This window comes from Apis cerana, linkage group LG14 (genome assembly GCF_029169275.1).
Source record: "Apis cerana isolate GH-2021 linkage group LG14, AcerK_1.0, whole genome shotgun sequence".
NCBI classification, from domain to species: domain Eukaryota; kingdom Metazoa; phylum Arthropoda; class Insecta; order Hymenoptera; family Apidae; genus Apis; species Apis cerana.
Genome location: NC_083865.1, coordinates 4,950,093 through 4,975,057, shown reverse-complemented (window position 1 = coordinate 4,975,057; position 24,965 = coordinate 4,950,093). Strand labels below are relative to the sequence as shown.

The following is a 24,965-nucleotide window of genomic DNA, read 5'->3' as shown; positions in this document are numbered from 1 at the left end:
CCCCGATCTTCCGCGTTCAAACAAAGAAAAAGCCTCCTCTCCGACGCACAAGGATCCATCCACATTAAACTGTGGATTCGTTACTCGTTTGAAGATGTTTGAGATTTTGGGGAATAATGGACAAGAACTTTTTTTATAAATTTAATTATAAAATATCTTACGTAAATTTCTCTTTCGTTTAATCGTTTAATAATGTCGCGTTTGAAACGTGGGTTAATATAACGTGGATTAATCAGAGGATCAGCAAGAATATTATACGTCTTCGGGTAAGGGTAACCTGGTTTAGAAATTGCATTCTAGAAATTGCCGATGAAGCTGTTTTGCTCGCGTTTTAAATAATTGCGGTCCACCACCATTCAATCACTATTGTACATAACTGTTATTAGATCTGTTGGATCCATCACGGAGTAGCCGAGCCATTGTTCCATTGTTGACGGAGCAACCCTCCGACGAGGAACAAAGTGAATCTACTTTACAGTAATTACTTCATTTATTTCCCTTCTATTTCTCGATCCGATAAAAAGATGCGCGCGGAAAACAGTCGGAATTATCCTGTTTCCACTCAATTCGCCAATTTTATTTCAACGAGGCCCGCTTACGACCTTCTTGCGATCAATTGTTCCCTTTTTTTTTGCTTCGATAAAAAAATATCCCATCCACCCCTTCGTTTCAACGATAAATATTAGGTCATTCCATAAATAATTTTCAAATGTGAGTTGTAAACAATTCGTGTTTTTTTTAGGAAAATTACGTGTCGAAATACTTTCATAAAGGAACGAAAGATGGTTACGAGAAAGTTAAGACATTATTGGAATAGAATAGAATATAAATTAGAATAAATAACGTTTGGACATAAATTGGCAGATAGAAACAGATGTAAAACGAAACATGTGGTAAAAGTATGTCAAGAGGAAGCGAGATGTTTTATTCATAATAAATTTCTATAAAGGAGAAAGAAATTAAAAAATTACTTCCAAAAATAACAACCGATATCTTAAAATCAAAACGATTAAATCATCCTTTTTAAATTATATATATCTTTTTAATGTATCTTATATAAATTACGAATAAAATAATTTGTTTATATCATCGATATTACCATAATTGTATACGCGTTTATAAGATCGGACAAAGGATTGTTCTCGGGTCAGAAAATACTTTTGTCTTTTTTTTTTCTCTCTTCTTCTTTTTTATTGCATCATCATTAACAGACAACAACTCGCAACGTTCCCTTGAAGCCCACTCCAATTACAGTATTGCAACAGCCGAATTACTCTTCATACACTCTCGTACGTAACACGCCCCACATATCTTGAAAGAAGACAAAAGCATAACCCATCGAAAAAAAAAAAAAAAAAAAGAAATACTCGAAAATCTCGCGATTCTACGAACTTTGATTCTTTATCCAAGATTCATTGTTGCGCCGAAAACAATTTTTTAATCCCGGCTTGACCGCGATATGGCCTGCAATTTTGTGAATCACAATGAAACGATATTAAGTATTTAAAAGAAAGTGAACAAACTGCACTGTTGCATGAAAATTATCTATAAGGATGATCATGAACGCCAAGGAATTTTCGTTCGAACGTGGAGGATTAAAGTGGAAGCATAGAATTTTCTTTTAATCTCCGTTTTCTTTACAAAGTCTATCAAATTGGATCCAATAAAAATATACCTTTCTTTTTCAGAGAACTAAAAATGACACTTAACAATATTCTTTCAGAATCGTATATTTCCCATACTATTTCATTTCTTTTATCCGAATTTATGGAATTTACGTATCAAAATATGTGTTTTAAAAATAAGTTTCTTATTTTGAAGAAGAAGATTCGAATAGAGAGGCATCACTCGCCAAAATGTAGTCTCTACAGCTGATTGAAAACGTTGTATCTCGAGTATATTATAGGAATTGCAGATGACCCGTATCGATGTTTACTGGATGCTTCAATCGCTTTGCTCGATGCAAAGATTAATCCCACGTGGACTCGATGAATCTTTGTCGATGCAACGCGTTCTGTGGAATTCTCGGGCTTCCCTTTCGAGAATGTGTATTAATTTTCGATTCCACATATTATGATATATACGTTATCTCGCTTCAAACGAAATCGCCTAATAAACGTTCCCAGACTTTCTGATCGATTACCGATTACATTGTGGTAACGAAACACGAACGTGTTATTGCTCGCAGTAATCGTAAGAGGAATTTTCGCCAAGAGATCCTCGTTATGTAGACGAGTCAATTAGGCTCGTTCTTGCTTTTGACACTTTATCGTTTCTTCGCCCGAGATCGACGTACACGCACATCTGTTGGAACATTCCCGATGTTGGCGCAACCACTTCTAGTTATTAATTTGCGTAATTACCACGCCACGTGACACATCGAGCAATTGGTTTTTAATTGGGCCTCGATGCATATCCTTGATTTTCTGATCCCTTCCGTTTCGATGGAATATATACCTCTTTGAAATCATCTCTTCGGTTCCTTACTTTTTGTTCTATTTTTAGTTTAAAGAAAAATTTATAATAAATCCTAGCGATTTTTTGTTACGTTAATTGGATTCCTTCTCGAACGATGATAAGTGTAATCCAGTATAGAGAAATTCCTTGTATTCGCAAATTATTTATTTCCAGAATCAGAATCAAAAGTATAATTTTAACGAGTCTTTTCAAAATCATATAATAAATTGAATAAATAATTATGAATAATCGAATAAAATCGCATTTAGAAAAAAACGAGACGAAGATTATAAATAAGCTTAGAAAATTCAATTTCAACGTTCCAACGAATACGAAATTCAAGAGGAGAAAATCAATTGTACCACTTGTGCGTCATTTTTTTCCCTCCCCTTCAACTTGGAGATACTGGACATCGTATTTGAAATACTGGAGGGAAGATAGATCCTCCGGATTTTTTTCCTGCCGATATAGAAGCGTCAAACTGCGCACCAACCGACTCGAAAAACTGGTGCTGATAATAACGAAACGGGTTTCGAGATAAAACGAACGAGCGAGTTTTCAGACCACTTATCGATTCTCCGCTCCTCTTTTTTCCCCCTCTCTCCCCCTCCTTCTTTTTTTATCGTCGATCTCGAAAAAATGATCCACGACTTTTTCGTTAACAAGGAGCGGAGAGATAGACGGTGATCGTCGAGAAGAAATCCCTCGAAAATGGTCGAGATGTGAAATTGATAGAGCAAGTGAAAATGGAAACCGACGATCGTTTCCAACGTACATGAAAAATGTGTACATCCGATAAGCGTTGAGTCACTGATATAACAAACAAGCAGCTTCGAGATTGAAATTCTGTACGAATCTTCGTGATGAAATTACGTATATTTGTATAATTAATCGAGAACAGAGAGAAACGAAATTCGAGAAAAAAAAAATCTCCTTCAGAAAACGATTGCTTTGGAATACGCAAAATTATCAATCAATATTTTTAATTATTCGTTTGTAGCATTTATATTTAAGTGTATCATTGTTAAAAATAATAAGAAATAAAAAATTGTTGCAGTTTACAATTATCTAGAACGTTTAAACAAATTTTATAAAATTGTCGAATCGCTACTTCATTTTAAAACGATTACGAATATTTAAAATTATATAAAAGGAAATTGTATAAAATAAAATATTTACAGTGTTAGTAATAAAAGTACATATCCGCAAAGTATCGTTTCACCCTCGATCAGAATAAATTCTCAAGCAGCACGCCACATTTTTCCCATCAAGTTTACACGTTGCATTATTCAACAACAAGCCGCGTGCAGTTAAAGAGCATTGATAGGGCTCGGTCCCATTGTATACATGAAGTATCCGATTCGATACTACGAATTCGCGAAGCACCGTGTAGAAAGTGTATTCAAAGTATAGAGGCACGTAGTATAGAGTAGAGCAAGGACGGTGGTTGAAGTTATCGTGGTTGATAACTTTTCCAGATGAAAAAAAAAAAAAAAAAAGGAAAAAAAGGAAAGAGAAAAAGGTAGAACTCGTACGCTCCTTTTGTAACTTTTCGAGCGACTGACTTCTTTCTGTTCCTTTTTACTCTTTTCCCTCTTTCTATCACTATTACCGTGAACGCTTCCGTGGACAATTGGCCCCATACTCTCCTTTTCGAAGAGAGTGACCGTACCACTTATTCGGACCACATTTTGAAAAAAAAATAAAAAATAAAAATACACGATATTTTAAAACTCACGAATGAAACTAATGAATCGAACAGAATCGATTTAAAAAAGTTAATAGAGGCTGGGGTTCTTCTAGAAGAGGATTTTAACCAGGGCTGACCAAACGTATGATAGATCACTTAAAGTGATACAAGTGATCGTAAAAATCTTATAAAGATTACTTCGAATATTGTTCCAATTTTGTTTGATACTAAATTGAAAATAATTAAGAATATAATAAGAAAGATATAATTAAAATTCTTCGAGTTCTAAATAACTTGATAGAATAAAAATTTTTATTAACGAGAGAGATTTCTATTTTCTTTTTATTTAAAAAAAAAAGTATCCATGGAATCTATGAAGTGTTTCTATTCAAGTAATTGTAAACTTGTATCATAATTTCTATTTTATAAACTCTCTATGACCCATTCAACATTATTTTCACGAGTTATTCGATAAAAGCGGGTCATCAGCCGTTTCATCGTACGATCGACGTTAATTTGAACGCACGATAAACGCGTGGAAATTCCAAGCGGCACCCGAATGCTCGATTTTCGTGTCGAAGCGACAGTCAGTCCGTTGTTTTCGATCACTTCGCATCCATCGATTGAATACATTTTGCTTTTGATCAAAATTCAATATCTTTATGTCCAAAATGGAACGAATGAATCATTTTTGAAATTGAGAAATATACTATCATTGAAAATTCGTCAAACAAATTCTCGAATTATTCTGTATACAAAAATATGATAGCTTTTTTTTTTAATTCAAATCGAAAACCATCTTTTAAATAAAAATAATTTATTTCACGTTTCTCGTTTATTTTTTTTTTTTTTTGCAATTAAAAACGTGTTACTTCTATCATTTCTCTTCTTGATTATTACAATTTTTTTATCGTCATCAAATTCTTTTAATATAAGGATGATTGATATACGGATTGGCTTTAAAAAATTCACACTTAGGAAATCAATGCGACTGCGAACATCGATTTCTATTCATCCTCACAATTTCTACGAACGTTGAAATCTGGATCGTTAATGAAAACCACCGTTCGAAGTTAATGACGTGCTTGATAATTCTGTTGCCGTAGAATTTCGATTGCGATTCAATTGCTCGATCGTGATAACGCAAGAAGACCAACAGAACCAATGTCCGAATGCACTTTTAACTAAAATCCAGTCTCTATTGGAAACATTATGCATTCTCTTTATTTCCCCGATAAATCTTCCTGTGCAGCGATAAATTATTATTTCATTCTTCAAACATGCGATTCAGCGAGACGAATAAAATTCATTGATTAATTCCTCTAACGAAGGAGTTTCGATTTTGTAAAAATTTTTTGGCAACTGAACTAACGATAAGATTCGTTAAAACCTTGCGATAATTATCGAGATTAATTATGAAACGTGACGCCGTCGTTAAATAATAATCATGGAACCGTGAATAATACAATGTGGGAAGCATATTTCCCATTAAAATTGTTGTATGTATAAACCATAAGCGTCACGAATCATTTCCCTGAAAGATATCGAAGATAACGAGGAAATTCTTGTTTGACGTCTCGGAGAGATAAGGGAAATGCAACTCTTCCCCCTTGGGGTGCGCCGATGCTACACATGTCACAATAAATAAGTTCTAAAATGTCGAAGAACTTTGCTTTTACCATCTTGAAGAACTAACACCATGAATAATTTATTTGAACCGATATTGGCGTGTAATATATCGTATTACGTGATAATTATATTTTTATAATCACGATACTTACGAATTTGTTAATAAATGTAATTTTACATTGCGTCAATATATTGAAAGTTACAGATATTAAATATTAAGGGGAGAATTGCTTGATACCATAAAAAATGTTTAGGATGATCAGATATTTTATCGTGACAAATAGCGCGTCGTTCTTTAATACCCTGGGAGCAACATCACTGACTGTTACTACTGCAAATGAAATATGTCGGACGAGGAGCACATCCCATCACTCATTTGTTCTGTTTCGAAAAACGAAACAGTGGCATTGAAAATACATCGCGCTAAATAAAACGAAAGATAATTTCAATATCGAGAAAGTAACCTTTTTTTATTATTATCATGCGATAATGACATACGAATCCGTTATTCCGTTGAAATTTATAATTGAAATATATTGTTCTTTTGAATATATTTACTTATTTTTTTATTATTCCCTTTGCAATATTTTATCTTTATCTTATTTCTCTTCATCCTTCGTTTTACTTCATAAACGTTCAAATTATTTGAAGACTATATTTTATCATTCCACGAGTTTAAACAAATAATTATTGATTCTAAATCGAATTCCACGTTACATTTAATCTTTTTCCACAAAAATTCCAATTCACACCGGTTTAAATTCTTCTCGATCCAACGCCTCGATATTTGAAAATGTTCCAACTAACTCGAAGCGGGCGAAAAAAACAATGATTGGCTGTGGATCACTCTTTTCACCAGGGGTACCACACAAGAAACCGAATTGAATTCGTGCGATCGATCAGAAAACAATTTACATAGACGTGTCCGCAACGAGACGTAACCTAGCTCCGCAAGCTGTTACACGTAACAAGAAGAAGGGTGCTTAAGACGCCACAGCGATTCAACTGGGAAATTCCTCTCTTTCTTTCCCTCTCGTGTGGTCACCTTTGAGTGACCTCACGTCCTTCCAGAGGGCTTGTATTGGCTTGAATTTAATGCATTTCGAATTTTCTTCTCCCACTTGGAAATATATTCTCTTGAACATCGAGTTTCTCGAGGATCCTCGTCCTGATTATTTGAAAGTGATGTATAGTATTTAAAAAGAGTGAACTCTCCGATTAACTTTCAGTTTTCGACGTCAAGTTTATATTTTTTTGAAATTACACGTCGAATACGCGTTGTAGAATTTAATGAATCGTCTATGGGTAAAAAAAATTTTGTAATAAAAATTGCGAAAGTTAAAAGGTTAATAGAGTTGAAATTGTTATCGAGTAGACAGTAGAACTACACAAAGAATAGTCGGGCAAGATGATAAGCTTGAATGTATCGATGCCTCGAATTTGATTACGTGAAATTTAAAAGTGAAAAATCGAAATTTTTAATGGAACATCAGAAAGATGCGAAATTAAAATTATGAAAGATTAACAAGATTAAAAGATTTCTATGTGAACACCCAGAAGTAGTATAGACAGAGAATAATCGGATGGTGGATGAAATATTGATTCGAAAAAAATCCATAAATGAGGTTTAAAAATAAAAATCGAAACTATTTGGAGTATAAAAAAAAGATATAAAATGATGAAAATCCGAAATAAAGAATTGTTATGCGAATAGACAAAAATAGCATTAGATGGAGAACAGTCAGACACGAGATCCAACTTTAATGAATCTCTGGAAAGATATAACGATTCATACCAAGATTCACTGGTGCTTTTCATGATGCTTCATAAAAGTATCAAAAGAAGCTAGATCTTTTGACAGAAAAATAAAAATAACTTATTTAAAAAAACACTGAAGCAAGAAGAGAAGTGCAATTATTCAAAAGTATTATTTCTTTCACAATAAAATTTATTTAAATTTTAATATTTAATTTAATATTAAAATTTATTCCAAATAAAACCTCCTTTTCGAAAAATATTTTTCAAAAAAATCCACTTGATTGATCTCATTGATCCCCTATCCTCCCCTTTCCTCCCCAAAAACATATCCATTCCATCCTTGAACACCATCCTCTCTTGGACAAAATTTCCAAGTGATCCTAATACGTTTCTTCCCCGAAAACTTTCTTCAGCTAATTACTGGCTGCATTTCCTATATTTACAGCCGATGTGATACTTGCTGCTCATATATCATCGAAGCCTGTTAGTCGAGTATCAATGGGGAAGAGGAAGGGTGGAAGAGATGATGGTATGGATCCGCGAATTATTGAGCCGGATTTCGAGTCGTAGGTTGATTGAACTCGGTGGTAACGCAGCAGGGATCGTTAGACGATGGCCAGGTATCGATTTCGCCTCGCAATCGCGCTACACTCTCTCTCTCTCTCCTCTTCACGTATTATTGTCGCGCGAGTATCTCGCGGCCAACACATCGTGACAGATCGTTCGTTCTCGAGGAAGAGGAGGAGGAGGAAACAGCCTCGAGGTATCGAGGAGCAGTCTTGACAGCGGTGTTAATTACGATTGATTGTTCCGCTCAGGAGGGCGAGAGTAACTTTTGTGTCGCGGACGAAGCGTGAGAGGGAGGTGAATCGACGAGAATAAGATTTTTTTTCTTTCTTTCTTTCTTTTTTTTTTTCTTTTTTTTTAATTTGTGGCAGTTGGTAATTTTGAATGAAATCTTGATGAGCAAGTATGATGGAAAGATAATTATTGGATATTTTTTTTTATGCGCGAGATGGGGGATATGAAATGTGTGTGAAAGGTTGCGGAGATTGATTGCGAGGAAATTTCAAATCTGAAATGATTTATGGAAATAAATTTTAATTAATGGAAAAGGGAGGAAAAAAAAGAAATTCAAGAGACGATTATTATTAGAGAGGAAGATAAAATTGTAATAATTGTCTAATATTTCTCTCCCCTCCCTCCTTTTTTCGTATTATTTCAGGTTTTAAATTTTTATTACATAGCGAAAATACGAAATAGATTTTCAAGAAGAAATGGAGAAGATCATCGGTCTCTGTCTCAACCGAAGATAATAATTAATCAATTATCAAGATGTATCAAGTATTCGGTATGGAATTCTGCAAGGAAAACATGAGTTCAAATTGTATGATTGAACGATTGAATAAAATATTACTTTAATCAGTCTTTGGAATTGAATTGAAAGATATTAGAATTCATGATTGAATTATATCTAAAAATTTTGTTAAAAACAAGAATAATTGAAATTATTTTCAATTAACGGCAAATATATCACACGGCCATGCAACTATTCACGTGGCAATCTTAAAGGATCAAACGTATTTCACATATCTCTGATCATCCTATTTGTAAGTAATTAGGATATATGAGGATTGTTAACTGATCCAGCTGGTTAATCTGTTGCTGATGAGCTGTTCCATAGGCCTCTCGATCCGAGTGTCCTAACGGTAGAGCTTGGTCGTCTCGCTACGGATGAACACACGGTTCCACAGACTGCTTACTCTTCCTCTGACCGGTTCTCGTCGTGGTTCCACACTGTAATCTGGTTCCATTCGCTATTTGCATAGGCACGACGATTGATTCCCCGCAATTCTTGCGAATAAATCCGAATCGAGGAGCCAATGTTGCGTGAACTAATCTTTTGATCGCATTTGCAAAGTGTTATCTCTCATACGTCAAGTGCTCTTCTAATTTGTGGAATTCATCGGATAGAACGATCCTCCGAAATATTTCGAGATGAGAAATTTGTAATAGTAATATTTTAGAATTATGTCCAATTTATTTCTTTTTTTTTTTTTTAGATATTTTAATATAATAATTTTTATGTAACTTTTAATAGATATTCAAACTTTTTCTTGTCAATATTTCGAAACGAAGACGAATTAAAATTTTTAGATAAAATCTTGAAATAATTCCACGAGTGGAATGGGGGGGAAAAGTTGATAAAGTGTAACGTGAAGTAATTTAAATGGAAAGCGAAATTGGTAACAGCTTAACCATAAATCGAAGGAAATGTAACAGTATATTATTAATGCAAAACAACATCTTTGTTGATTAATTCCTATTCATAACACGTAACATCGTGTTCCCTAATATTACAATTTCCGGGAAGCGTAATATATCGGAAAGTAGACATTTCCAGTTTCGACATAACCAACTATTATGAAATTTAATGCAACCCGAGTAATACACGAGCGAAATATGATATTTCTAGTCAAATATATCCAATATTAATACGAATCATAACGCGAAAATTTAACGATGGCCTATTAATGAATATATAATCTATTAATCAATACATCCACGCTTCAAATTGAAATTTTTTTCCTATAAATATATTTCTATAAGTATATTATATCAATTTTCCTCCATGATATATTGAAAATTTTTCTTTAGGACTTTGAATGATAAACGCGATAAACTATCTCGATCGATATTGTGCAAATAAATGATAGCAATCTTTGAAAAATGGCATCATAAGATTTTTCGAAAGAAGATGATAAAACAAAATGGATGAGCTACATATATCCTACCACTATTCATCGAATTTTGCACTATCTAATATCCATAAATAAAAATAGACAAAAACGGACACAGGCGCAAAAGAAAAACCAACTTCTCTCAATTCTGTTCTATTTAACAATCTTGACAATTTCTATATTACGACGAATACTACCGCGATATCCGTGGCGTAAAATTACGCGTTACGGAATTATTTCAAATCCGAAATCGATACTAAATTAATTAAGAGAAAACCACCTTTCTCGACCCTACCACGGAATTCGCCAGCGAAATGATAATAAGCGTCCCCGTGTCACGCGACTGTCGCATAAAACGAGCAACTGGGGCTCGTATAAACCAATCACAGGGACAGGATCGAGGGCAGGATGTATTTTACGATACGCGTGCCGTCGACCGGTACGTATATTTCTATGCGACCGGCCTATGGCGAAATCGCATTGTCGCGTTTTCATCAGGGTAGGGGTACAGCTGACCGGCTCGAGATACGCCGGTGTACAGTCTGGTAAAAGGATTTGACAAGATATAGGCGAGAGACGAATACAGGAGGTGAATCCTGGTTATCTGGCATCGTGGCCACTGTGGCCAGATCAATGGTACAAGGGGCGCTATCTGACACCACTGTGATGGGGAGTATTGGCAGCACGCGTTGATTGACACGTTCAAACTGGTCCATTTTCGCTGATCTAAATAATAATATCGTGAATGTTATTCGGAATGTATTAACAGGGGATGGAAAGCTCGCCCTCGACGTCGAGGATTATTTTCGAGGAATATTTTTGGTCGTGTGATTTTGTAAGAAAGATTTTTTTAAAATATCTCGTCTCTCTCTCATGCTCTCTTTCAAGGAAATTAATGTATTCAGCTACGTAGAATTCTCGTACAATTCCTCGGTTTATAACAAAACAATTTATACCAACTTTCCATTCGCGTAATCTTCTTTTACGAAACTTTGATTAATTCGCAGGAAAGTTGAATTAAATTCAACGCATTTCACTTTAATTGAGAAAAATAATCGATATAGAGAGATACTGTGATCTAATCAACCTCCGCCCTCACAACTTTCCAATAATAATAAATTCACTTAAAATTCACTTCGAAAATTCAAATAAACAATTTACGGATTTAAGTTTTCTTAATCACTCGAATTTTTATCAATCGACGTCCTCGGATTGGAAGACTCGAGTCAATCCTCGTCATTTTCCTTCTCGATAAATCGATCAATAGAGGGACATCTGACCGAGGCCAGAAGAACTTCTCCCTTCTTTCCTCCCCTTTCAACCAACGGCCTCCTCTTGAAAGGGGGTGGGAAACTTTTCAGCCTCGTTTAGACACGCAAGAACGTCCCAATCCGAAGAGAAGAGGAGAAAGAAGGAGGAGGAGAGGCGCATAAGAGGATTGTTAAATATTTCTCGTGGAATTCAACCGATCATTTAACCCCCTCGCTCGTAATACTTCGTTACAACACTCGAACGGTGGATAATTAATCGGCCGTGCAATCCACCCAAGACTTAATTCGCCTCCAATTCACTTCTTCGTTCGTGGCCCCGTTTCCCCCGGAAACATTAGAATTAACCGTGAAATTAGCATATTCAAAAGTTTTGCAGTTTAACGAACGAGAATCTTGCATGAATGCATCGGGTGTCTTGAGAGGCAGATCGTGCATAAAATGTGATCGTGTCGATCTTTCGCGGGGGGAAAGAGATTTGTTCGAGATTTTATTGTTACTTGAGAAAGAAATATTAATCAATGAAAAAGATTTCGAAAGGGAGTCTTATTTGGAGAAAAATTTTTTCGCCAGAGTTGAGTGGAATTCTTTCTTGGAAACGAAGAGAGAAACAAAGAAATTGTGCTTTTGATTTATACATATCGGTTTTGAAATTTCAGTATTTATTCTTCTTTATAAAGTTTGCATTAAAAATAAGCAACGGTATATTTTGTGAAGATGAATTTCGTGTATACCGAGGCTGAATAATTACAATCGAAAATAAAATTGGAGGAATTAACAACGCGGATTTACAACGGACTCATTATGCCAACTGTTTAATTAGGTTTCTAAAAAATATTCGTTCACATACACCGTGTATTAAAATGGATAAATTTGCCTCGTGTTCAATACTTAATTTGCATAAAGAATTTATCGCGAAGTTGTATGCAAAAGCACGCGCACCACGACGCATTATGTACAAATAAATCTTTATAAATAAGTTGAAACGCTTAAAAAATTCATTCTCATTAAATATTTATCCAAAAGATTGAAATTTCTATCTAATTTTATATTTAATCTCTATCTTTTTTATTTTGAAAAATTAAAATTGGAAAAGATAAAATTAATTTCACAATTTTTCAAAAATAAAAAAGAAATTATAACACAAATTATAATTTCGATCGCAAATTTTCTATATTTTTATTTTTTTTATTTAGAAAAAGAATCGTAATTTTATTATTCAAAAATTAAAATCGATGCTTCGACCGGTGTTTACAAATTTCATAATCGTCCAAGGATAAAAATTAAAACTGAACTTCTCCGTTTAACAATGTTACGTCGTCAGATAGGATTTCATTCCTTTCAAACAGGTTTCCTGCTTTATCGAAATTTTTCCCGTCGAGATGATTCCCTGCTATTAATTAAACGCCACTTGAGGAGGTGGTGGAAAAAGTTTTTCCAGCCACTCCCCCCCGCCACAAAGAAGGAAAAGTTAGAGGCTTATTTACTCTCACACCCCCTCCTCCAATAACGTTCCTTGCAACGTGGTTTCGGCTGTCAATCACTAAAACTTGCTAAATTACCTGTGCTCAGCCATCGAATTTATTTCGTCGATACAGTAATGGCAAAACTTTTCCACTCTTGGCTGTGTGTGATTGAAATATATAGCGGAGGAAATTTTTTTTGGCGTCGAGCAAGTTACGAAAGATTTACCGGCTACCCTGGAATTTGTTCCCCGATCTTTTATTAACCCGCTCAAGTGAGGAAAAAAACAAGTACTCGAACTATTTTTAGAAATAAATTATTTCTGCGAAAGGAAAGAAAAGATTGACAAATAAAGATTAAAGGAATTATAATTACGAAAAATTGGGATTTAGAAAGAAAGTTAGGAATTATGATTCATAAAAATTGAAATTGTGAAAATTTGAAGCTTCTTAGGAGTAAAAAAATAGAATATAAAAAATTTGAAATTTCCTTAAAAATCCCATGAAAATTGCAATTACGAAGATGCCGAAGAAGAACTTATAATTGGAAAAATCGACATCTTCGCGTTTTTAAATTAAACTTCGTATAAGAAGTTGTTATAAATTGATAAGAGGCTCGTTAGGGGAGCACGACTATAGTATAGATGAGGCCAGTTAACGTTTTTTTCAATTAATTAGACGCTCGACAAAACCATGCATATTTACGCGAGGGTGGATGCTCGGCAGAGTTTTCGCAACGAGCATGCAAAATTCAAGAGAAACGCCCAGGAGTCATATCTATTTCATCGACAGGTTTCAAGTTCGTGCCCACGTTTACAACACTCTTTGAACCTGTAAAAGTATAAAAGTGGAAAAAGAAAAAAGAAAAAAAAGAAAGAGAGAAAGTTGGTATTAACAAAACCTTTAGCGACATTATTTTTGCTTTAAAAAAAAAGGAGATCCCGTAAAAGGTTAGACACGTTGTAAAGAATTAATCTCGAAACATGAATAAAACATGCTTCAATAAACGCAGGTTTTTTAAAATTTAAAATTTTTATATAAATTCACCTAAAAAGAAAAGTCACCTTTGCTTAAAATTATTACCAAAGAAAAAACAAAAATTTTACTTTACTGACAGACACGTATTTCTAAAAAAATCATCGCTATATGAATCGAACGAATTTTTAAAATTCTTTTTTTATTACATACGAAATGGATTATCTGTCAAAGAGAAAAGAAAATTAGAAATATCGACGCAAATATCGTTAAAAATGATATCCATTATTAACTTCCATCTTTTAACATCTAACTAATGTGAAATTAAAAAAGAAGGAACAATATTCTTATTTCGTCTTAGAAAGTGAAGAAAAATGAAAAGCGAAACAGTATGGAAGCAAGTTTAAAGAGACCGAACAGACCACCCTTTTGCCTGGATTACAAATCTGGCCTTGTTCGAATTCCCATCCAACCGAGCTAGTTCGAAAATCGATCTTCGTAATTACAATCGACTTTCAGAGCTTTATAATCGAACGTACGTAATCGTTGCTTCCTCCCCAAGTGCAATTACCGGCCATCGTTCTGCTAAGCTTGCAATTAAACCTTATCTTTAATCGGTGTAACTCCTCGGATAATGATCCTTCATAGATTTCGCGCGGCTTTGTAAGTCTGAATCAAGAAATCGGGATATTCATTGTCAAACGGAATTTCTTGAATCTACTATAATTTTATACGCGAGGATGAACATTAAGAATGAATTGAAGATTTTTCCCTGATTTAACGATATTTTAATCAGTCCAAGTAGATTTAAATTTTTATGACATCAAAAATTTAGCATTATATATATATATACGAAATCCTGATTTGATGCGTTTCGGTTCAAAGTAGAACAATTTGGGAAATGCTTGAAGAAGTTACTTTGAAATTATTCGCGTATATAGAATTTTAATTCGAATATTATTTGCCTAGAATAAAAAATTTGTTGAAGCGCTCAAAGATTTATCGGGAATTATTTATGAAAATAGCGTTATATATCGCGATGAAATATTTGATAAATCATAAGTTATAAATTTTCTAGCATTAACCCTCGATCGATTAATGGCGATACGAGTGGCTGACTCTGGATCATTTATGAACCACTCAACCGTGTATTTCAGGAACAATTTCTCTAAAATCAAAATTTTAAACTGAAATTTTGCGTTAAAAAAAATACGCCTATATCAAAACATTTAAAAAGTAGGAAATAAAATTATCATTATGGATCATCATCTATTCTAGCATTTATTTTAAATATACCTCTTCTCTATAAAAATTCTATATTAAACAAAAATTACTTGATTAATGGAAAAAGTGGGGAATAATTAATAGAGAATAATATGAATTTACACGAATAATATTAATTTCTCTTTTAGAAAAAGAATCCACTTATCCAAATGAATGAACGTATTCACGATCCACATATGCAATTATACACGTAATACTATATTTATTTTACACTTCCAAACTCTCGAATTAATTGCTTACTTATTATGTATTAAATCTTCTTTTCGCGTTTATGGTTTTAATGACTTCCTAACGAGTTTCTCGCTTTCCCTGACCCAAAGAAAATCGTATCTCTCTATAACATCCATCTTCTATTAAATTCTCAAAATTGAATAATTACTTTCGTATATATCGCTTATTTTATTAGATTACAAATTTTTTCGTTATTTGTACATTCCAATCTAATACATTTATCAAAAAATGAATTTTAATTTTCTCAATTTAATTAGTTATATATCATTAAAAATTAAAAAATTCCAATTTTATAACCCGTTATATATTTCATGAAAAATATATCACATTTATTTTTATTATTAGTTATTATAGTTTATTATAAAAAAATTTAATGAAAATTCACTCGTAAAAATAACAAAACACATTTCCAAAGACAAACATAAAAAAAAAATCTAACATTTTACATCATTCAACGAACCAATTCGATGGTCTCTAATTCGAAAAACAATTTCATTCAATGTTAGCAGGTTACGTAACGAACATAAAATGCGTTTTACACATTCACCGATAACACAAATAGTGTATGTGCAATTAAATAACGATCGTTCGCAACTGAACGACAATGAGTAATGTCGCGCAAAATAGAGCAACGTGTTTTTGCAATAAACACGGAAAATCGGTTGCCACGTGTCGCGTGTCAACCAATCGTTCATCACTAATTACTTCTAACCACGTTGGTGGAATTGTTCCGATTTAATAACGTAATTTTTCATCGTTATAATCACAGTTATCATTCGGAAAATTTGCATTCGCCGAATAAATTCCCTTTCCTTCACGTTTCAATGATTTTCACGGTATTTTGTGCATTGTGCATACGTGGTATTCGATAATGTAACAACAACGTTGTTTAAATGCTTTCCTCGCGATATCATTGATCTAATTATAAATGATAAAAATAATGGAAAACGAATCAGTAAACTTTATCACGAGGTGTTAGATTTTTTAAAAATATCAAATATTAATTATATGTTTCGAATTGTTGATCAAGTAATTTTTAACCTGAATTACGATTACTATATATCAATTTAAGTCAGATATGTGTAGATAATACGTCTTGCACGAAAGTTTTAAAAATAATTTATTAATTTCCTTCCAAATATCTACTTTTTGAACTTGTAATATTTTATTGAGAAAAAAAAGAATTAAAAAATTACAATTTTTATTAAAAAGAAAACAAAGAATTGTTTGCCGTATCATGACGTATGTGTACCAGTTTGAAGGTCTATTTACTGAAAAATTAATTCAATTGTTCCCGAGTTATTTCTGGAAAAAAAAACAAATAAAACAATGGAAGAGATGTTATACGAAGAAAGGAATATTTACATACAAATTTAAAATTATGAATTATGAAATAGAATTATGACGACACTTGAAACGAACACTGTCAACACTCAAAAGGGAGCAAATATTCACGGTTGATAGCTAGGGGCGATTTTTCGAGTTTGAGAAAAGATTAAAAATTTTCCATTCCCTCTTCGCATTGTTCTGCGTTCCTCCCGGAAATAAAAATCAAGAAACTTTTTAAAATAACGATCTTAAAGTTAAATCGATATAACTAAAAAGTATATAAATTCTTGCAACATTACGTGCTCACAAAATATTTCTCTCTACCAATATTCTTTTTCCTATTAATTCGAATAACCGTCCAATAAAAAATTCCATATTTCCTTTCTACACAGAAAAGATTAGCTTCGCTTCAACGCCTCAAAATTTTCACGAACTTTCGCAAATTCTCTACAGATTCAAAGAAATCAATTATATATAAACAAGACATTTTTCCCTTTCCTTTACCATCTCCAAGACCTCAATAATCGACACCTTACCCCACCTGCATTATGTCACCTATATTATAGTCTAACCTTTGCTAAATAATAATCCTATTACCAAACCATAAGTCATTATTAATCGACTCCCTTTTCTTCCTCCACTACTATCTTCTCCTTAAGTCCTTCGAATCCCTCAATATGCTTCCCAGTAACACGATCAATTCACCACCATCAAAACCTCGATACTTCATCTCTCATGCAACCTCTAAGCGAATTATTTGCACTGCATGAAGTACGAGAGAAAAGATAAAATTAAGAAAAGAATACGATTCTATCGTTCGATTTTAAATAAATTTTCACTGACCAGGAGAATAAACGGACGCAATACCTCGAGTGGTTAAGGTTTCTTGATTCCTCTCCTTGAGGAGCCAATAGCAATCTGGTTGGAATCGTAAAAATACGGAAAGTTGTTGGGCAAAGTACGTGGCGACAATGTATCCCAAAACGAAGTTGTTGAACGCAACAACCTGTGTAAAAGGGAACTTATTGTCTCACTCGTTATCCAAGGAACGAGGCCCCGATCCTCCTCAAAGATGTCGTAGAAAAAAAAAAAGAAAAAGGAGAGATCTTGCTCGTGGATCATCCAGGAGGGGACGTTGTTACGATGCCTAGTTTTTTACAAGTTTATGGCAAGGAATGAATCTCATTATCCTGATGTATCCTCGCAAAACATCTATACGTGATAAATTTCTCTCCGTTTCTCTCTTAGATTAGAGATTTAATCGAGATAGAAAAATTTTCTCGAAATACGAAATAAATTTATTTGTTAGTTTTCGCGTTCAATATATTTTAGTTGATTACTAGTAAAACTTGATAGGTTGAAAATTATAATTTTTGTGGAAAATCATTGTGAATTCAATTTTTTCGAATATTAAATTCGTATCTTATCGGAAGTTTATCTGATTGGAATCAATCTCAGTTGAAGATTTATCAAAGTTGAATCGTTCGAGGAAGAAGCGTCAAATGATAAAATTAGTATTCTTTCATGAATAATATATAAAGATCGTATCGTATTTTTCTGTCGATAAAGCAATGAAAGAATCTTAAATGGAAAGTTGTATTTTCTTTTTACAAAAATATCGGGACAATTCTGCATAGAAATAAACGAAGAAAATATGATAATTCGGTCTTCGGAAAAAGTTAACTTTCAAATCGCAATCGTTAAATTCTACACACAATGGCCTCATCATCTCGTTCCTTTTTAATCGTATAAATTATATTAATTTTCATTTTAAGCAGATTCCGCCTCGTGAAAATAAAAAAAAATAAAGAAAGCAATATATATACATTCATTCGGATAAAATTCCAAGAGGAAACGTGCCATTTAAATAATAGAACAGAGATTCTGCTGCAATAATGGCCACATTTAAATTCTTTTACGGAACAATCCTTTTAATTCAACTTATTTCCCCGACGAATTTAATCCAGAATCAATAGAATGTAAAATCAATCCATGCAGAAATTTATTTTGAAACGAATCCATTACCAAATCTATCCATCTTGCGATCAAATTTTATTACCTTAAAACAATTCTATCCCGGGAATATCATATTTTCGAATTCAAATATTCCAAAGAGCATCTCTTCAAAATTGCTCGGCCACTCTTAAAAATACCCACGAAATCGATCCGGCCTCGGAATTTCTTACTCACATCGAAGAATATTCCATTTGTTTCCAGTGCACACCGAGTCGAATTAACCGAGAAGAAGACTATGCATGCCTTCGAATCAATCATCTTCTCTGCCATAATCTCTTCAAGTTCTATACAGTTAACCGCAAACTTATAGCGGCCATGTTGTACAAGTAAAGTTCTCCTCGAGTATATGAATTATTAATCCACTTAGGAGAAGTCCAGATATGTTGCAATGCTTGTTTAAAGATTTATACATAAAAAAATATATACATATTGACACGAAAAAATAATCGATTTTGCGAGTATGAATATTCATCCAAAAAGAAAAAGAAGAAAAGAAACTAGGAATGAAATTGTAAATTTTATTTCCAATGTACCTGTTGAGAAACAATTTGCACTCGATCCAAAATACAAGCGAAAGGATAACGTAATGTAATATTACATACGATTGCCAGTTTTCATACGACTGATTAATAGAAACGGAGACTTTCTCGCGCGGACTAATAACATTCCAGAGAAAGGAAATTTGGGATGTCGAACTGTTAACGGGTCCATCGACAAATTGCTTATTTGCGTCAAATGCTGTGGAACGTTCTGTACAAGACCGGTCCAATTGCAATGCAATTCCAACCCCGGCATATAATGTCCTGCGTCCGTATGAACGTGCCAAAGAGGGATATTGAATTAACTGGTTCTAACTTTGAAAGCCTCGCCGTGTAACTCGCTTACGCTTCACACGGAAAATCCGTTCAAATATTTAAATATCATTTATGGTATTACATATCGTCGCAATCGAAGTTGTATAACGAAAAAATTTGATTATATGGGGATGTGTTGAATTGAACAGTGCTCGTTAATTATTTTAATCATTTTCAATTTAAATTTTGTTATATATTATACATTTCGTGTGCGCGAAACACCGTGTAAATTTACATGCAAATCTAGAAATTTAATGATAAAAAAGGAATAAATTATAATTCGTAAAAGTAGAAATATACTTTGTACAAATTGTATAATTTTAAACTGTATCACTTGCGATATCACGAAATTGAGATAATTGTAACCCGAATATAAATTCTCGTGAAAATTTAACCAAGTTCACGTGGTAACCGAGCGTAAATCGTACATAATTATACTTGGACGACGAAATTCAATCAGTGTAAGTTTCGGTTTGAGAGAGTTTCGAGAGGAAGGTAAAAATTTGCGAAGACGTTTCGCTCTATCCGTGACAACAATTTTTCCAAATTCGTTGATTTGCAACAAATCGGAAGATGAAACTTTTATCGAAGAATATTGGAATTAACATAACTCGATTTTTATATTTTGAATTGTAAAGTAGCATATGTCGAAGATAATAATTCTCACGAAATCGAGGAAAAAGATCAGAAACATATATCGATATACTTCATCGTATATCGTGATCAATAGTTTTCCAATTACAAATTTTGCAGGAAATATTGTTATAAAACTAAGTTTCGCGAGAATTATCTGCGTGATAGAATTGCATACGCGCGAAATGCAAAGCAATTTCTCAGATATAACGAAACTTTACGTATTTGAATTAATTTTTCCCGCAATTTATAATGCTTCAAAACAAACATTGCGCAGTGAGTTTTCTCCAGATTCGCGAAATTAAATCATCGAAAGTGTGCTTCTCATACACGATAAATTTTTCCACGAAAATTAATATATTATACATAATGCTCGTGAATGTTAATATAGAACTTGAAAATTTACGATTAGAAAATTCTAAGCTTTACTTCTGAAAATTGTTTAATCTTAATTTAAATGTTCAAAAACCAAGAAATTTTAATCAAGTTTGAAGTTTTAACCAATTTACAATTCTGTGTAATTTATTTTTTGGAAGCTATGAATATTAATGCAAATTCATATACTTGCAAATAATGAATAAAGTATAGAAACCTAAATAAAGGCTAACTCTAATAAATATTATAATCTGGAACTTGAATTTGAATATCTTCCAACCAAAATAATCTATAATATACCCAAATATATTCTGAATCCAAAATTTGTTCTACATACCATGTACATTTTACAAATGTTTACACATTTAAATGCAACATCTGCTGTCTAATAATGCGTTCTAATATGTTTTTGGAAGCACACGGAACGTTAATTTTACGTTTATTTTATATTTTACCTACAATTTTTCTCCAACTCTGAAGATATACAAAGTAGATACTGAAGATATACAAATATAAGTGAAGTAATTCATAACTGTGTGATGAATTAACAACTTTTTTAAACTAAAAAGAATCTTACAAATATCAACAAGAGCTTTTCTCGTCGTACAAAACGCCATTCACAACAAAAATTTCTCTTTCCTAAAAAAACTAAATTTAGAATTTTTTTTTTTGATAAAAGTTAGAAAGAAATTTGCGTGCGTGCAAATTTAAATATGTATACAACAAGGTGTTTTCCATCGGTTTTGCATTCTATTGAAAGAATTCTACTGGAATAATTGCCAATCGACTAAATGGATTTCACCACCATTCTCAAAGAGGCAGTAATTACTCTCGACCCGAGGAAACTCAAGTGCTCGAGCACACCTGTCGCCAATAAAATAATTTTATAACTCATGATGATGACTGTTGTTCGATTGCCTTCTAGCAATAAAATGAAAAAGCTGTCTGTGAATATTCAACCAATAGATATCCCTATCTTTTTCTTTTCTCGCCTATTTTCGCTCAATGAGATTCGAAAAACACAAGCAGAGAAGAAGGATAATTCTTTGAAAAATATACGAGAGAAATTACTATTCCAAATTCATAATCAAACTTTGTTTTGAAACTCGAATTTTAAGAGGAAAATTAAAATCTTTGAGCTATGGAAGTCCGAGAAAATAGATTCGATAAATTGAAAATTTAACATAGCGTTAAACAAAATTTGAATTGCAGAATAAGATTTAAATATTTTTGCTCATCGAGATTTCACGAAAGAAATAAAATAAAGACAATTATATACAGTTTTAGACAGGTTTTCAAATTACAAAGTTTTAATCCACGTATTACAATTAGAATTTAAAGCAACATGTAATAAAATTCCTTACCTACATCTTAAAATAGTAATAAGATTTTTACGGAGATAAAATATGTACAAATATCAGTTCCTCTTTACGAGTAAATGAAAATCGCCTCAACCACGAATAACATTAACGTGAAGCATCTACGTTTAATAAAATACAAATACAATTTTAAAAATTATCGCATCATCAAATTAATCTAATTATACTGTACTATAAAGTACATTGACCAATAATATCCAAAAACAAAATGTCAAAAATCTTTGACAATTTAGAGTTAACAAGTTCCAATATTAAACTTCTCTACATCGAACACATAATAAAATTGCATCAAAGAAAACCCATTGTAACCGATTCTCGGAGCAAAAAAATCTCAAACACTCTTCAAGTTAACGAGGCTGACAGTTTCGGTATTAAATCCACCCTGCACTGAAAATATAATAAAGTTTCAAGTCAAAGGGCAAAAACTCATTGCAACCCAATTTACCTTCTCATCTCCCTATATAAATCGAATAAAGTTTCGAGTTTTCATTTTGTTTCATACTCTTCGTAAAAACATGAGCGAGTTCCATGCCGAAAAACGCCAACGAGTGAAAATCATTTACATCTATATTCCTTATTCCACTCGTGTACAAGAAGAAAATATATCCCGCAGTGAGAAATCCAGTTGTATCAAACCATAGTCTGTTTTCTTCTTGGCGGAAGACACTTCCTCACGTACTCGGTGACATCTCGGAGCGTTTTGGTGGCCTCTTCTTTACCTCGCGCGAAAAATCTAGCCGCACGTCTCCGTCATTTTTAGATCTGACGAAAATAACAACGTTCAACGAGGAACACGGTTTCTGCATTTAGAACGTGTCATTTCTTTCTTTCTTTCTTTCTTTCTTTTTTGTTTATCTTAAGCTTGATAAACTAAACTTAAGTTTAATCTTGGATTAAACTGGTTTTTCAAACAACTTGGTCAAATTACCGCAAGTTTTCTTCAAATTTTCACGTACGTTGCGAGTAGCGTGTATACGGGAGAAGAATACCAGGGGAGTTGGAAAAAAAGTGTGTAGAAATTGTTTTATTATTCGATAGAAATGATTTCGATTCCAAGTTTTATACGCATTAAATAACCCCATACATCAATAACAGCATTATAGTTTTCCATATCGACTCCTCCTAAAATAGCGATTCCTTGAATACGATCTATTTGAAAATAAGTAGAAAAAAAAATATATAAATTTCTACCTTCCATTCCAAAACTTAAACACTAGAGACATCTAGCGACATTATTTCCCACGTATCCATTCCTCCTCCTGAAAAGAAGAGATATACAAAACGCGTGTCGAATCACACACACACAATCGCACATACATATACACACGTATCACGAGAACGGTCCCCATCACGATGAAATTTGCAAGTCCATGCATCTAAATGATAACCGAGAGGCCTGCCTCTCCCCCGATGGCCCGTCTTAGCAAGGCCCTGAGGGCATCTTTTTCCTTTTTTCCAATTTCCCCGCACAGCCCTGAACCACGTGGGACACGCGAAAAGCAATAAAAGCACCTTCTGTCCGTCTTAAAAGTTCGGCCTGGCTGCCAGGAAAAGACTAGTTTATGGCCGTGGCTACGATCCGCTCGGGAGCCATGGCGGACCAGGAGTACGTTCTCTCCCTTCCCCCTCCGCCCCCCTCGTTGTTTATCTTTTGTTGTTGGCCTTAAACTAGTTTCCCCTGTTCCTGAATTATTAGCGGCCACTCCCTGGGTCGACTTTTTCAAACGAGAGGATCGATCTAACTGGTTCAACTGGTTGGAATTTGGATTTTGCATGCATGCGGAGATCACGGATGGGATCTCGGCGATATTCGAGCCCTTTTCCTTTCGCCAATCAAAATTATAATAAAGATGAAATTTCCTACGAAACGATCCAAGTTAATAAATTGACATACGATGATAAAATTCTTCTTGTAAATTCTACTTGTTACTCGTTCAATTTATTCTGCCTATATTTATTTTTTCGCATCGTGCGAAAACGGATGGAAAATTTCTACGTCAAATTTGCACGTTCTCGTAACGCGACACGATTCGAATGAAAACGTATGCGCGAGCAAACGGAGGTATCGCGATAAAATTCTATTATATCGGGAATAAATGCAACATTCTTGTTTGCGAATTCCTGCAACGCAGCCCGAATAATTTTCCTCGAATAATGGAAATAACGAAGGAATAATTTTGCGTTTCATCGCCACTTAAATCGAATCAATAACCATCCCCCCCCACACCACCACCACCAGCCGGGTTATCGAAAATCCGACCGAATTTTTACCCTTTCGGTTGGAAAGAATTTTTCATTCCTCCACAAAAGGACATTCTTATCGCGTATAATCGATGAAAATTGAACGCCATAACGGACGGCCCAACGGAAAGGTATTTTATCATCCACCTTGGTGCATGCGATATCGATAACTGGGCTAGGCGGTCATATTACCTATTATTTCCAAAAATTCGTTTGAAATCTGTTATACTTGGTACGAGAATAATCGAAATAGAAGCAAGAGCGAGATTTTAATAACTTCCTTTACCTTCGATCACGGGGAAAAGTGACGATAAAATTGAAGTTTGAAACGATAATTATTTGTAAGAGTTTCGTAGAAATTTGGTTTCTTCGCTCGTGATATGGAAATCAGTTTAAAAAGAAAAGGAATCGCGTGACAATTCCGACAGTTTAGAAGTAAACGATATGGAGAAAATACCTGAATCTTTAATTAACACCGATGAATATAAAAAAATTGTTTACATTATCACCGGTTGCCCTGTCGTTCAAGAAGATAAAGAAAAATTCGTCGAATCGTAAAACGTTAAACACAGAATTCTGGCAGTAGATAACTTCACGGGCGATGAATGTTTTATTACGTCATAAAACGCTAACTTAACAAAG

At 33.5% G+C, this 24,965-nt stretch overlaps 1 protein-coding gene and 1 long non-coding RNA gene across 2 annotated transcripts in view; one reads left to right on the top strand and one right to left on the bottom strand.

The window, feature by feature from the left end:
- Positions 1–24,965, top strand: part of LOC108003171 (zwei Ig domain protein zig-8) — a 385,408-nt gene that overhangs the window by 52,311 nt on the left and 308,132 nt on the right. The gene's annotated exons all lie outside the window — the stretch shown is intronic.
- On the bottom strand, positions 22,041–24,474 carry LOC133667349 (uncharacterized). The gene is made up of 3 exons (XR_009832762.1): positions 23,400–24,474; positions 23,274–23,341; positions 22,041–23,204 (listed from the first exon to the last, which is right to left on the bottom strand). It is a non-coding gene; the product is annotated as an uncharacterized LOC133667349 (long non-coding RNA).